We start from the raw sequence: 12,217 nt of genomic DNA, 5'->3' as shown, positions 1-12,217 counted from the left end.
ATGCTGGCGAGGGTGTGGAGAAACAGGCACCCTCCTACACTGTTGGTGGGAATGTAAACTGGTGCAGCCGCTCTGAAAAACAGTGTGGAGGTTCCTCAAAAAACTCCCCTATGACCCAGCAATAGCACTGCTAGGGATTTACCCAAGGGATACAGGAGTGCTGACGCATAGGGGCAGATGTACCCCAATGCTCATAGCAGCAATGTCAACAAGAGCCAAATCATGGAAAGAGCCTAAATGTCCACCACCTGATGAATGGATCAAGAAGATGTGGTTTATATATACAATGGAGTATTACATGGCAATGAGAAAGAATGAAATCTGGCCATTTGCAGCAAAATGGACAGACCTAGAGGGAGTCATGCTAAGCAAAATAAGTCAGGCAGAGAAGGACAGATACCATATGTTGTCACTCATAGGTCTAACAGGAGAAACTTAACAAGGGACCATGGGGAGGGGAAATGGGGAGAAAAGAGTTGGGGAGAGGAAGTGAGGCAAATCATGAGACCTTTGAAGACTGAGAACAAACTGAGGGCTGAAGAGGGAAGCAGGAATGGGAAGGGGGGTGATGGCCATGGAGGAGGGCACTTGTGGGGAAGAGCACTGGGTGTTACATGGAAACCAACTTGACAATAAACTATTAATTAAAAAAAAATTCAACAATAAAATTACAGAAACAATTAGAGCTCTACAACAGAAGTGTGTTAACATGAAGAAAAAAAGACAAATAAAATGTTATACTGACACAATAAGGTTATATTTAGTCATTAAAAATCATGTCGTTGGAGAATCTTTAATGAGAGGGGGAAATACAATATAATTTTTAGTGAAAAATGACAAAATATAAAATTACACATATAGTTTCATCCCAGTCATGTAACAAAATTTATAGGTATAGATCACTCAATGCCAGATTGAAAGTTGTTGTTTTATATATATCAAACAAAGGATTAAAACCTAGAATATTCTGAACACCACAAACTAATAAGAAAATCACAACTCAATAAAAATGAGTATATATATATATACACACATATGTATATATAGAGAGAGAGAGAAAGAGAGAGAGAGAGAGAGAATTCTGATTAAGAGAAATACAAATGGCCAAAAAATACATGAAAAGTTGCTCCAAGATCCCTAACAATCAGAGAAATAAGACTTAAAACAAAGACATATCATTTTTGGGACATCAGTTTGGAAAAATTAAAGGTGTGATAATATCAAGGGTCAGCAAAGTGTAAGGAAAGGGCTATCTTCATATTGCCAGGAATACGAAATTATTAAACCCTTTTGATGGTCCCTAGTTTGACTGTGTTAAAATCAATGTGTTACATCAATTAAGTACAAATACCATCAGACCCAGCAGCTCTATTCTCTCCCCGTGAAAAGTACTCATACATGTACATAAAAAATATGTATAAGGATATTCATTATACCATTATTTGTAATAGGAAAAAAGGGAAGGGAGGAGGTCTGAAACCATATAAATTCCCACTGACAGGGCCATTACTAAAACAAGGCATTTCTATACTGTGAAATACTCTGCAACACATAGTATGAGCTATGTGTGTTGGAACACAGTATTATCACCAAGATATATCATTGAACAAAAATAAGAAAGTGTAGATCCATGGCTTGATACTCGTTTTCATAAAACATACAAAGGGGGTGATATGCTTTATATTTTCTATAAGTATATTTAGACAAAAAAATTAAAAACGTCTGAGAGCCTACACATCATCTCAGTAACAACAGTTCTTACGTCTGGGCTGACACCAGAGTTCGAGCTGGGGGTAAAGAGAATGCAAGGGTTTGTTTTTTTCAGGAAGGGTGTGTGTATGCACTATTTGCACAAATAAATAGAACTTAAAGAAAAGAAAAATGTGGGAAAGAAAATGTCAATGGTAGTTATCTTATAGTTATAGGACTAGTTTTTATTTTCCTCCTTATTCTCTATTTCCATATTTTCCAAATCCTTAACACTGAGCATGTATTACTTTCATAATCAGAATAAATGTCTCCCCCTTAAATTAGGGCCAAGGGCAAGGAGAGACCAAAATCACAAACCCTACTATGAAGTGTCTTTATAAGGAACGCGAGACCCAAGAAGCCACTCTCGACAGCATAGACGACTCAACACGCGTGGGAGCAGACATTTCAGGGGGTTGCTCTCTTAATTAAGCCTTTGTGTAAGGAGCAGAATTTTGTGAACATTCTTCAACTTCTTCAATACGGATTAAATAACCCTCCCTATCAAAAAAACTCATTTTACCCTATTCAAAACGGGAAGATTAAAAATTCACCCATTTGTCCTCACATGAGGACAATCTAAGTCATTAGGTATCTCTCGACTCACCCATGAAGCAATTTTATATTAATTTTAGAAAGCCGACTACATATTATTGGATTCTACTATGGATATTATTATGATAATGATTGAAATTGCCTCACAGGGTGGCTCACAGTCTTTTCAGAATAAAGGATGGTTTCAAAGCTCAATGGCATAGAGAAGAGATGAGCTTACTCATAATTTAGCACAAAATGTGCCCAATTATCTGCCGTGGGGCAGTGTCTTGGGCCAGTCTTGCTATGATATTTAGTTGTCTTATTATCCCATGGACAAAAACGTGAGAAGAAAATCACTGCCTACCTCTGACACACAAAAGCTTCTAGTCCATTCCTATCTCTCTCTCCCATAACCAATCTTTCCTTTGTTCCAACATTATTCCACACTCCAACGCACAAGTGTGTGACTGAGGCTTTCCTGGTATGGAGTGCTTCGAGTAGCCTGCCTCTGTCTGTCTCTCTCTCTCTCTCTCTCTCTCTCTCTCTCTCTCACCCTCCAGCCCTCTCCGCTCTTCAAGCTTTCAGTGCTGTCCCAGTGAGCAATCCCTTCTAAGACCCTTTCCCCAAATCTCCAACTTCTTCTCACCAAGTGGTTTCTTCCCTAATTTATAGCAAATAAATTACGTTTGGCAAATTGTATTCCTCCAGCATAATCCATGCTCCAGTCAATTTTTGACCCCGCATCAGTTCGTCTCCCTAATTTAAGGGATTTTCCTGGTCCTCCTGCTTTTCTTTTTTTGTACAAATGGATTTGGTCTCTGGTGCTTACTAGTGCCTACAGGGCATAGTGTGATGGGTGTGGAATCCAGGAAGCAAATCTGAGTATCTGCACTTAGCAGTTGTGGGAAAACTTTTAGACAAAGACATTTCTATACAAAATCAAGTTTTGTGGAAAAGCTGATTGTTTTTTCATTATTTTCCAACCTTTTGCTTCCTGGATGTCACTCTTATTCATTAATTCAACTACGGCGAAGATGGCAGAGTAGGAGGACCCTACGCTCACATCATCCCATGGATACAAGTGGGTAACAGCCACGTCAGTGTAAATAACCCAGAAAATGACCCAAAGCCTGGCTGAACAGACCTTCCACAGTTAAACATACCGAAGAGGCCACATGGAAGAGGCTAGGAAGCACAGAGACAAGGTCAGGAATAAGAAGACCTACAGGAGTGTCCCCAGAAGGGAGGGATACCCTGGTGCAGAGAGGAGAGAGAAACAGACTCTCACATGAGGGAGCCTACATGTGGAAGATGAATCCCATAACATTTGGCTTTGAAACGCAGAGGGGCCAAATTTCATGATTTATTACAACCAATGGGGTTTAAAACCTGGAACCTTAAAAATCAGCAGGTTTGTAAGAGAGCCAGGAACACAAAAGGAAACTGAGTCCCTGCCCTTAAAGAGACGGCACAACAAATAACCCCGTGGAGCTATAGCATGGAAGCAGGGATGTAAAAACACCTGGGGTTTACAGAAGAGAGATCTGTTTACCAATTTCAGAGGGAGGGCTAGTGGGGCAGGGATCACTGGGAGACAGACTTCTCCAGGAACAAAGAACGTGCTGGGACCATTTTCCTCCCACACTCCTCACCACAAGCACGCGAACACCTGCAAAAACCATCCCTGGGCCAACACTCGCTACCTAATTTGCTAACGGTGTGCCCTGCTCCCATGTTTTCCTGTGGATCCAGGGCTGCCTCGGTCCTGGGGTCTGCAGGTCCCCTCCCACAGAGACCTAGTGCAAACCTTGCTAACGCCACACATTCAGCCACTGCAGGCTTCTGCGGACCCACCTCCTCCAATCCCGCAGCAGCTGCCAGTCCCTCCCGCTGGCACAGACCTTGCTGGGACAGTGCACCCTGCCCTCCACATTTTCCTGAAGTTCAGTGCTACTGAATCTCTGATAAATGCCTGATCTGACACAACTTGAGCCCAAAGTGGCTTCAGACAGAACAACTAACACCACAAAAACCACACAGTGCCCACAACAGGCAAAGAGAGCCATTACTGGTCTGAAAGCAAAAGGGCTTCAGCCACAACAGAAGGGCACACACAACACACATAGGAGACACCCCTGTGGGGCACGTTCTGGTAAACAGGGGACATCGCACCACAGGGCACCACAGGGCACTACTTCTCATAAGGCCACCGCTTTCAGGAGCAGGAGGCGTAGCTGACTTTCCTAACACACAGAAACAGACACAGAGAGTTAGACAAAATGTGGAGGCAGAGGAATATGTTTCAAATGACAGAACAGGATAAAATCACAGAGACCTAAACAAAACAGAGATAAGATATATGCCTAATAAAGAATTTAAAGTAATGCTCATAAAGATACCAGCACTGGACTTGAGAAGAGAGTGAAGGATCTCAATGAGACCCGTAACTAAAAGACTGAAAACAGGGGTGCCTGGGTGGCTCAGTCGGTTAAGCATCAGCCTTCGGCTCAGGTCGTGATCTCCTGGTTCGTGGGTTCAAGCCCTGCGTCAGGCTGTGTTGACGGCTAGCTCGGAGCCTATAGCCTGCTTCAGATTCTGTGTCTCCCTCTCTCTCTGACCCTCCCCTGCTCATGCTGTCTCTCCCTCTCTCTCAAAAAATAAATAAAACATTTTAAAAAAATTTTAAGACTGAAAACATAGAAAAGAACCAAGCAGAGATGAAGAATTCAATAACAGAAACTAAAAGTACACTGGATAGAATAAATAGTAGACTAGAGGAGGTAGAACATATCAGTGACTGAGAAGACAGAGTAACAGAAATTAATCAAGCTGAGCAGGAGAGAGAAATAATAATAATAACAATAATAATAATAATAATAATAATAAATGAAAATAGAGGCACCTGGGTGGCTTAGTCAGTTGAGCATCTGACTCGATTTGGGCTCAGGTCATGATCCCATAGTCATGGCCTTAAGCCCCACATCAAGCTCCACACTGAGCATGGAGACTGTTTGGGATTCATTCTCTCTCTGTCTCTCTCTCTACCCCCACCTCGCCCTTCTCCCCTGCACTCATTCACACTCTTGCTCTCTTTCCCAAAAAAAAAAAAAATATATGGGGCACCTGGATGGCTCAGTTGGTTGAGCATCTGACTTCAGCTCAGGTCATTTTCTCACGGTTCATGGGTTCAAGCCCTGCAGTGGGCTCTGTGCTGACTGCTAGCTCAGAGCCTAGAGCCTGCTTCAGATTCTGTGTCTCTTTCTCTCTCTGCCCCTCCCCTGTTCACAGTCTGTCTCTCTCTGTCTCTCAAAAAAATAAATAAATGTAAAAAAAATTTTAATATATATATATATGTTTTTAAAAACATGAAAATAGGGGCACCTGGGTGGCTCAGTCGGTTAAGCCTACGACTTCAGCTCAGGTCAGATCTCACGTTCATGGGTTCGAGCCCCACATCAGGCTCTGTGCTGACAGCTAGCTCAGAGTCTGGAGGCTGCTTCCGGTTCTGTGTCTCCTTCTCTCTTTGCCCCTCTCCCTCTCATGCTCTGTCTCGCTCTGTATCAAAAATAAATAAAACATTAAAAAAAGTTTTTAAAAAACATGAAAATAGACTTAGGAATCTCAGTAACATCATCAAGCATAATAACGTTCACATTAATAGGGATCCCACAAGGAGAAGAGAGAGAAAAGGAGGCAGAAAATTTATTTGAAGAAATAATAGTTGAAAATTTCCAAAATCTGGGAAAGGAAACAGAAATCCAGATCTAGGAGGCACAAAGAACCCCCAGCAATATCAACCAAAACAAGTCCACACCAAGACACATTAGTAATTAAAATAGCAAAAAAAATAGTGATAAGAGAGAATTTTAAAAGCAGCAAAAGGGGAAAAAAAAAAAACCAGTTACGTACCAGGGAAACACCATAAGGCTATTGGCTGGTTTTGGGGCAGAGAACTCGCAGGCCGGAAGGAAGTGGCAGAATGCATTCAAAGTGCTGAAAGAAAATACCCCGCAGCCAAGCATACTCCATCCAGCGAGGCCATCATTCAGAACAGGAGAGATGGAGAGTTTCTTAGAGGAACACAAGTTACAGGAGTTCGTCATCACTAACCCACCCTACAAGAAATGTTAATGGGTACTCTTTGAGTGGGAAAGAAAGACAACAAGGAGGAGTAAGAAAAGTAGGAAACACAAAAGCTGTGAAAATAAGCATACCTATAAAGGATGTAGAGTATGACACCCTATACCTAAAATGTTGGGGGACAGGAGTGAAGAATGAGTTCAAACTTCAGCGACCATCAACTTAACTGCTCTATGCATGTTATATATAAACCTAATGGTAACCACAAATCAAAAACCAATAAAAGATATGTAAAAAATCAAGAGAAAGGAATCCAAGAAAGCGAGCAAGAGAAGAAAGGAACAAAGAAGAACTATAAAACACCCATAGAACAAGTAACAAAATGGCAGTGAGTACATACTTCTCAATAATTACTTTGAATGTAAATGGACTAAACATTCCAGTCAAAGAACATAAGGTGACAGATGGATTAAAGAAAAGCAAGACCCAAGCAAAATAAGTCAGGCGGAGGACAGATACCATATGTTTGCACTCATAGGTCTAACAGGAGAACAGGAGAAACCTAATGGAGGTCCAGGGGGAGGAGAAGAGGGAAAGAGAGTTGGGGAGAGAGAGGGATGCAAAACTTGAGAGACTACTGAATACTGAAAATGACCTGAGGGTTGAAGGAGAGGGGGAGGGGGGAAAGAGGTGGCGGTGATGGAGGAGGGCACTTGTGGGGAAGAGCACTGGGTGTTATATGGAAACCAATTTGAAAATAAACTATTTAAAAAAATAAAATAAAATATCGTGAACATAGAGAGCTTGAAAGATAGAAAGAAAGAAAAGAAAGAAAGAAAGGAAGGAAGGAAGGAAGGAAGGAAGGAAGGAAGGAAGGAAGGAAGGAAGAAAGAAAGAAAGAAAGAAAGAAAAGCATGACCCATCTATATGCTGCCTACAAGACACTCATTTCAGACCTAAAGACAATGGAGATTGAAAGACAGTGAAGAGACAGTAAAACAGTGACCATGCAAATGGAAGTGAAAAGAAAGCTGGGGGAGAAAAAATGACATTGGACAAAATAGGCTTTAAAACAAAGATTGTAACAAGAGACAAAGAAGGATGCTAGATAATCCTAAAGAGAACAATCCGACAAGAATATACAACAATTGTAAATATTTATACTCCCAACATGAAAGCACCCAAGTACATAAAGGACCTAAAAACAAACATAAATGAACTAATAGTAATATAATAATAAGGGACTTTAACAGCCCTCTTTTATCAATGGATAGATCATCCAAACAGAAAACCAACAAAGAAACAGTGGCTTTGAATGACACACTGGACCAGATGGATCTAACAGATAGATTCAGAACACGCCACCCTAAAACAGCAGAATGAATACACATCCTTTTCAAGTATACATGGAACATTCTCCAGAATAGATCACGTAATCAGGCCACAAAACAAATCTCACCAAATTCAAAATCAAGGTCACACCATTCATGTTTTCAACCCACAATGCTAGGAAACTAGAAATCAACCACAAGAAAAAGCTGGAAGGAGCACAAACACATGGAGGTGAAATCTCATGTTACTAATATTGAGCAGAGCACTTGTTGGGAAGAGCACTGGGTGTTGTGTTTAAGCGATGAGCCAGGGGAATCTACCCCAAAAACCACGAGCACACTTTACACACTGTATGTTAGCCAATGTGACAAATAAATTATATTTTCAAAAATAATAATAATAAAATCCAATCAAAAAAGCAAGAAAAAAATATCAAGCTACTAAACAATCAATGGGCCAACCAAGAAATCAAAGAGGAAATCAAAAAAAATACATCAATACAAATGAAAACGGAAGCATGATAGTCCAAAACCTTGGGTTGCAGTAAGAGCTGTTTCAGGAAGGAGGTTTATATACGACTTTCTCTCGCTTTTTTGTTTTTAATTGCATTTATCTGGTTTTGGTATCAGGGTAATGCGGGCCTCACAGAATAAATGTGGAAGCTTTCCTTCCTCTTCTTCAAGAAGAAAACTCTCAAATGAACAATCTAATCTTACAATCAAACAAAACCACTAGATAGAAGGAAATAGTAAGATTAGAGTAGAAATAAATGATATAGAAACTAAAAACACAAGTGGGGTCCCTGGGTGGCTCAGTCAGTTAAGCGTCCGGCTTTGGCTCAGGTCATGATCTCACGTTCGTGGGTTCGAGCCCCACGTCAGGCTCTGTGCTGACAGCTAGTTCAGAGCCTGGAGCCTGCTTCGGATTCTGTATCTCCCTCTCTCTCTGACCCTCCCCTCCTCACACTGTCTCTCTCTGTCTCTCAAAAAAAAAAAAAAAAGAAAAGAAAAAAGAAACCAAAAACACAAACAAAATAGTTCAATGAAACTGGGTGCTGGTTCTTTGAAAGGATCAACAAAATTGATAAACCTTTAGCCAGACTCATCCAAAAAGAAGTGAGACACAGAGTAAGAGAGCAAGAGAGAGAGAGGACTCAAATAAAATCAGGAAGGAAAGAAGAGAAATAACAACCAACACTACAGAAATACAAATGATTATAAGAGAATATTATGAAAAATTATATGCCAACAAACTGGACAGCTGAGAAGAAATGGATAAATTCTTAAAACATACAATCTCCCAAAATTGGGAGGAAATCCAATAAATTATTCTTCCAATAAATCAGGAAGAAATAAAAAATTTGAACAGACCAATTACCAGCAATTGAAATTGAATCAGCAATCAAAAAACTCCCAACAAACAGAAGTCCAGGACCAGATGGCTTCACAGGTGAATTCTACCAAATATTTAAGGAAAAGCAATACCCATCCTTCTCAAAATACTCAAAAAAATATAAAAGAGGAATGAATGCTTCCACATTCATTCTGTGAGGCCAGCATTATGCAGATGCCAAAACCAGATAAATACACTAAAAAAAAAAAAAAAAGCACGAGAGAGAACTAGAGGCCAATATCTCTGATTAACATAAATGCAAAAATCCCCAACAAAATATTACCAAACCGAATCCAACAATACATTAAAAAATCACTCACTACAATCAAGTGGGATTTATTCCTGGGGTGTAAGGGTAGTTCCGTAGTTGCAAAGAAAGTGAAAAAATTAGGTTGAAAAGATATTCACACTCCTATGTTTACTGCAGCATCACTTACAATAGGCAAGATACGGAGCAGTCTAAATGTTGACCAACAGGTAAATGGATAAAGAAGATTTGGGGGGTGTGTAAATATGTGTGATAGAATATTATTCAGCCATAAAAAAGAGTGAGATTTTTGCCATTTACAACAATACAGATGGCCCTAGAGGGCATACTGCTAAGTGAAATACATTAGACAGAGATAGACGAATACCATATGATTTCACTTCTATGTAAAATCTAAAAAAGAAAACAAACAACCAAACAACCGAAAAAAAAAAAAGAAAGAAACAGACTCTTAAATGCAGAGAACAAACTGATGGTTGCCCAGGGCAACTAGGTAGGGGCACGGATGAAATAGATAAAAGAGATTAAGAAGTACAAAGTTCCAGTTATAAAATAAGTAAGTGACAGAGATGGAAGGTACAGCATGGGGAAAACAGTCAACAACACCGTAATAACACTGCACGTGATAGAAGGTGACAACACTGACTATGGCAAGCCCTGAGGACGGTCACACAACTATGCTGTCCACCTGAAACTATTCTCACATTATGTGTCAACTATGCTTCATGAATACATTTTTTAAGTACACAGTATAGATGTATAGGAACAGTACTATAAAGAAATGCACCAAAATAGATCAGTAATTTTTTTTATAATAAAACCTTTAACTGATTGCACAATTATAAACCACACTAGATAAAACAAGACCAGGATGAGGGCAGGAGTAGTAACTGGAATAAAAATGTCCACCTTGATGTCACATGAAAGCTTCACAGGAAAGCTAATTCCAACTCTTGTCATGTGAAGGAGGAGCCTGGGAAGGAGGTGGAAGGCACTAGGGGCAAGAAACAATTATGCTTCAAGATACAAGGCAAGTTTAGACAAATCTGATTTTTCCATGTGACAAGTTTTGACTAGATATTAGACACTGGCAATGTGATCTGGCTGACTTCAGGAGTCTGCTTATCCCTCACCTTATCTTTAGTACAGCTTTTGTGCACGGGGAGGGACCTGATCAGGTCTGCATGTCACTGTGTCCCCTGCGTGGCACTAAACAGGTGAAATCAGTACAAAGGGACATGGGGGGAGAGAGATCAGCCAGGAGGCGATTGTGTCCGTCTACATTTATTCTTGGATGAAGCTTTGGCAAGGCCATTTTGAAGCCTAATGGTGAAATGTCTTACCATTATTACATATGTTATATATACGACATTTAAGGGCTTGGTAAGTTGGAGTTAGATACATGAGCCCTCTACCCTAAAGTGACAGGCCATTCTGCACTGGTCTCAGCAGGAAGCTGGATCCAGATGATGAGGAATGTAGTCTCAATACCCAGACAAGAGATTTAGAAATATGTTTCTGATATTAACTAATGCTGTCACATGGTATTCAGAGGGTCAGCTGAAGAAGGCACATTCGTTCATGCCATCTCTACATGAAAATTACCCTTGACAAGCCAGAACCTCAGAGAGGTGTCTAACTTGGACTCTGTGGTTTTCACTCTACTATAAAACTGCTTTTACTGAACAAGGGCTTGCATTACACCACTGTATTGTTTCATGGGTTTTGAAATTTGTCATGATTTCCCATAGTGAATAGGTGTGCTGTAACCAAGCAACTTGTGTGCTTTACCTTGTGGTCCCAGTGGATTGTGTGACTCCTGCTGATGTGCTTGGAAGAGCCAAGTCAAACTGTGGTCCTCCTCTTACAAGCGGCACGGCACCAACAGCATGTGCGTGATATGCTTTCACATCCTCTGATTCTTTCCCTCTTTCCATACTTCTTTACTGCCATTTACTTTCTTTTCTTTTTTGACAGTGGATAATGAATAAACGTGAGGGGCGCCTAGGTGGCTCAGTTGGTTGAGCACTGGACTCTTGATTTCAGCTCAGGCCATGATCCCAGGGTCACAGATCAAGCCCAAGTTGGGCTCCATGCTGAGCGTGCAGCCTACTTGGGATTCTCTCTTTCTCTCTCTTTCTCTCTCTTTCTCTCTTCCCTTTGCCCCTCTCCCCTACTCATGCATGCTCATGCTCTCTCTCTGAGAGAAAGAAAGAAAGAAAGAAAGAAAGAAAGAAAGAAAGAAAGAAAGCAAGCAAGCAAGCAAGCAAGCAAGCAAGCAAGCTGAAACTTTGGATGGAAGTTAAAAGTTCTTCCCTGAGATCCAGACCTTTGGTAACCTGCAAAGATTATGGGACACACTGGCAGAATGGGGACTTGCTTTTGGTTTATGATCCTGCCATGGTATAGAAGCTACCCAGTTACTGGAGTGTATGTTTCAAAACACCCACAGAGTCAAAAGGAAGGCAACTCTTCTCCTGCAGGGCTCTGACACACATACATCCATGGTTCTTGGTTTGTTACTGCTTCTGGAGAAGGATAGGCTGAAATGGGGTCTGGTGGAAGAATCTGTGGGCTTTCTAAATCAGCCCACTGCTGGGGCAGGGACTCAGCAGCAGTGAACCAGCTGCGGGGGCTGATGGAATCTGGAAGAGCAGATAAGAATGGGACCAGATCGTGGAGTGAATCAAATGGGAGGACCAAAGTATTGGTAAGAAGAGTCTTCCATCCACTCATTCATTTATTCCATAAGTAATCATTGAGCGTTTTCACTGTGAGGTCCTGAGTAGGTGGTAAGGACAGCTTAGGGAACATCACAGTCTTCTGAGGGAGGGGGACATGAAATCTTAATTACAGTAT

The sequence above is a fragment of the Suricata suricatta genome, chromosome 7 (assembly GCF_006229205.1).
Source record: "Suricata suricatta isolate VVHF042 chromosome 7, meerkat_22Aug2017_6uvM2_HiC, whole genome shotgun sequence".
Taxonomy (NCBI): domain Eukaryota; kingdom Metazoa; phylum Chordata; class Mammalia; order Carnivora; family Herpestidae; genus Suricata; species Suricata suricatta.
The sequence above is the reverse complement of the archived record's forward strand: the minus strand, read 5'-3'. Positions refer to the sequence as shown.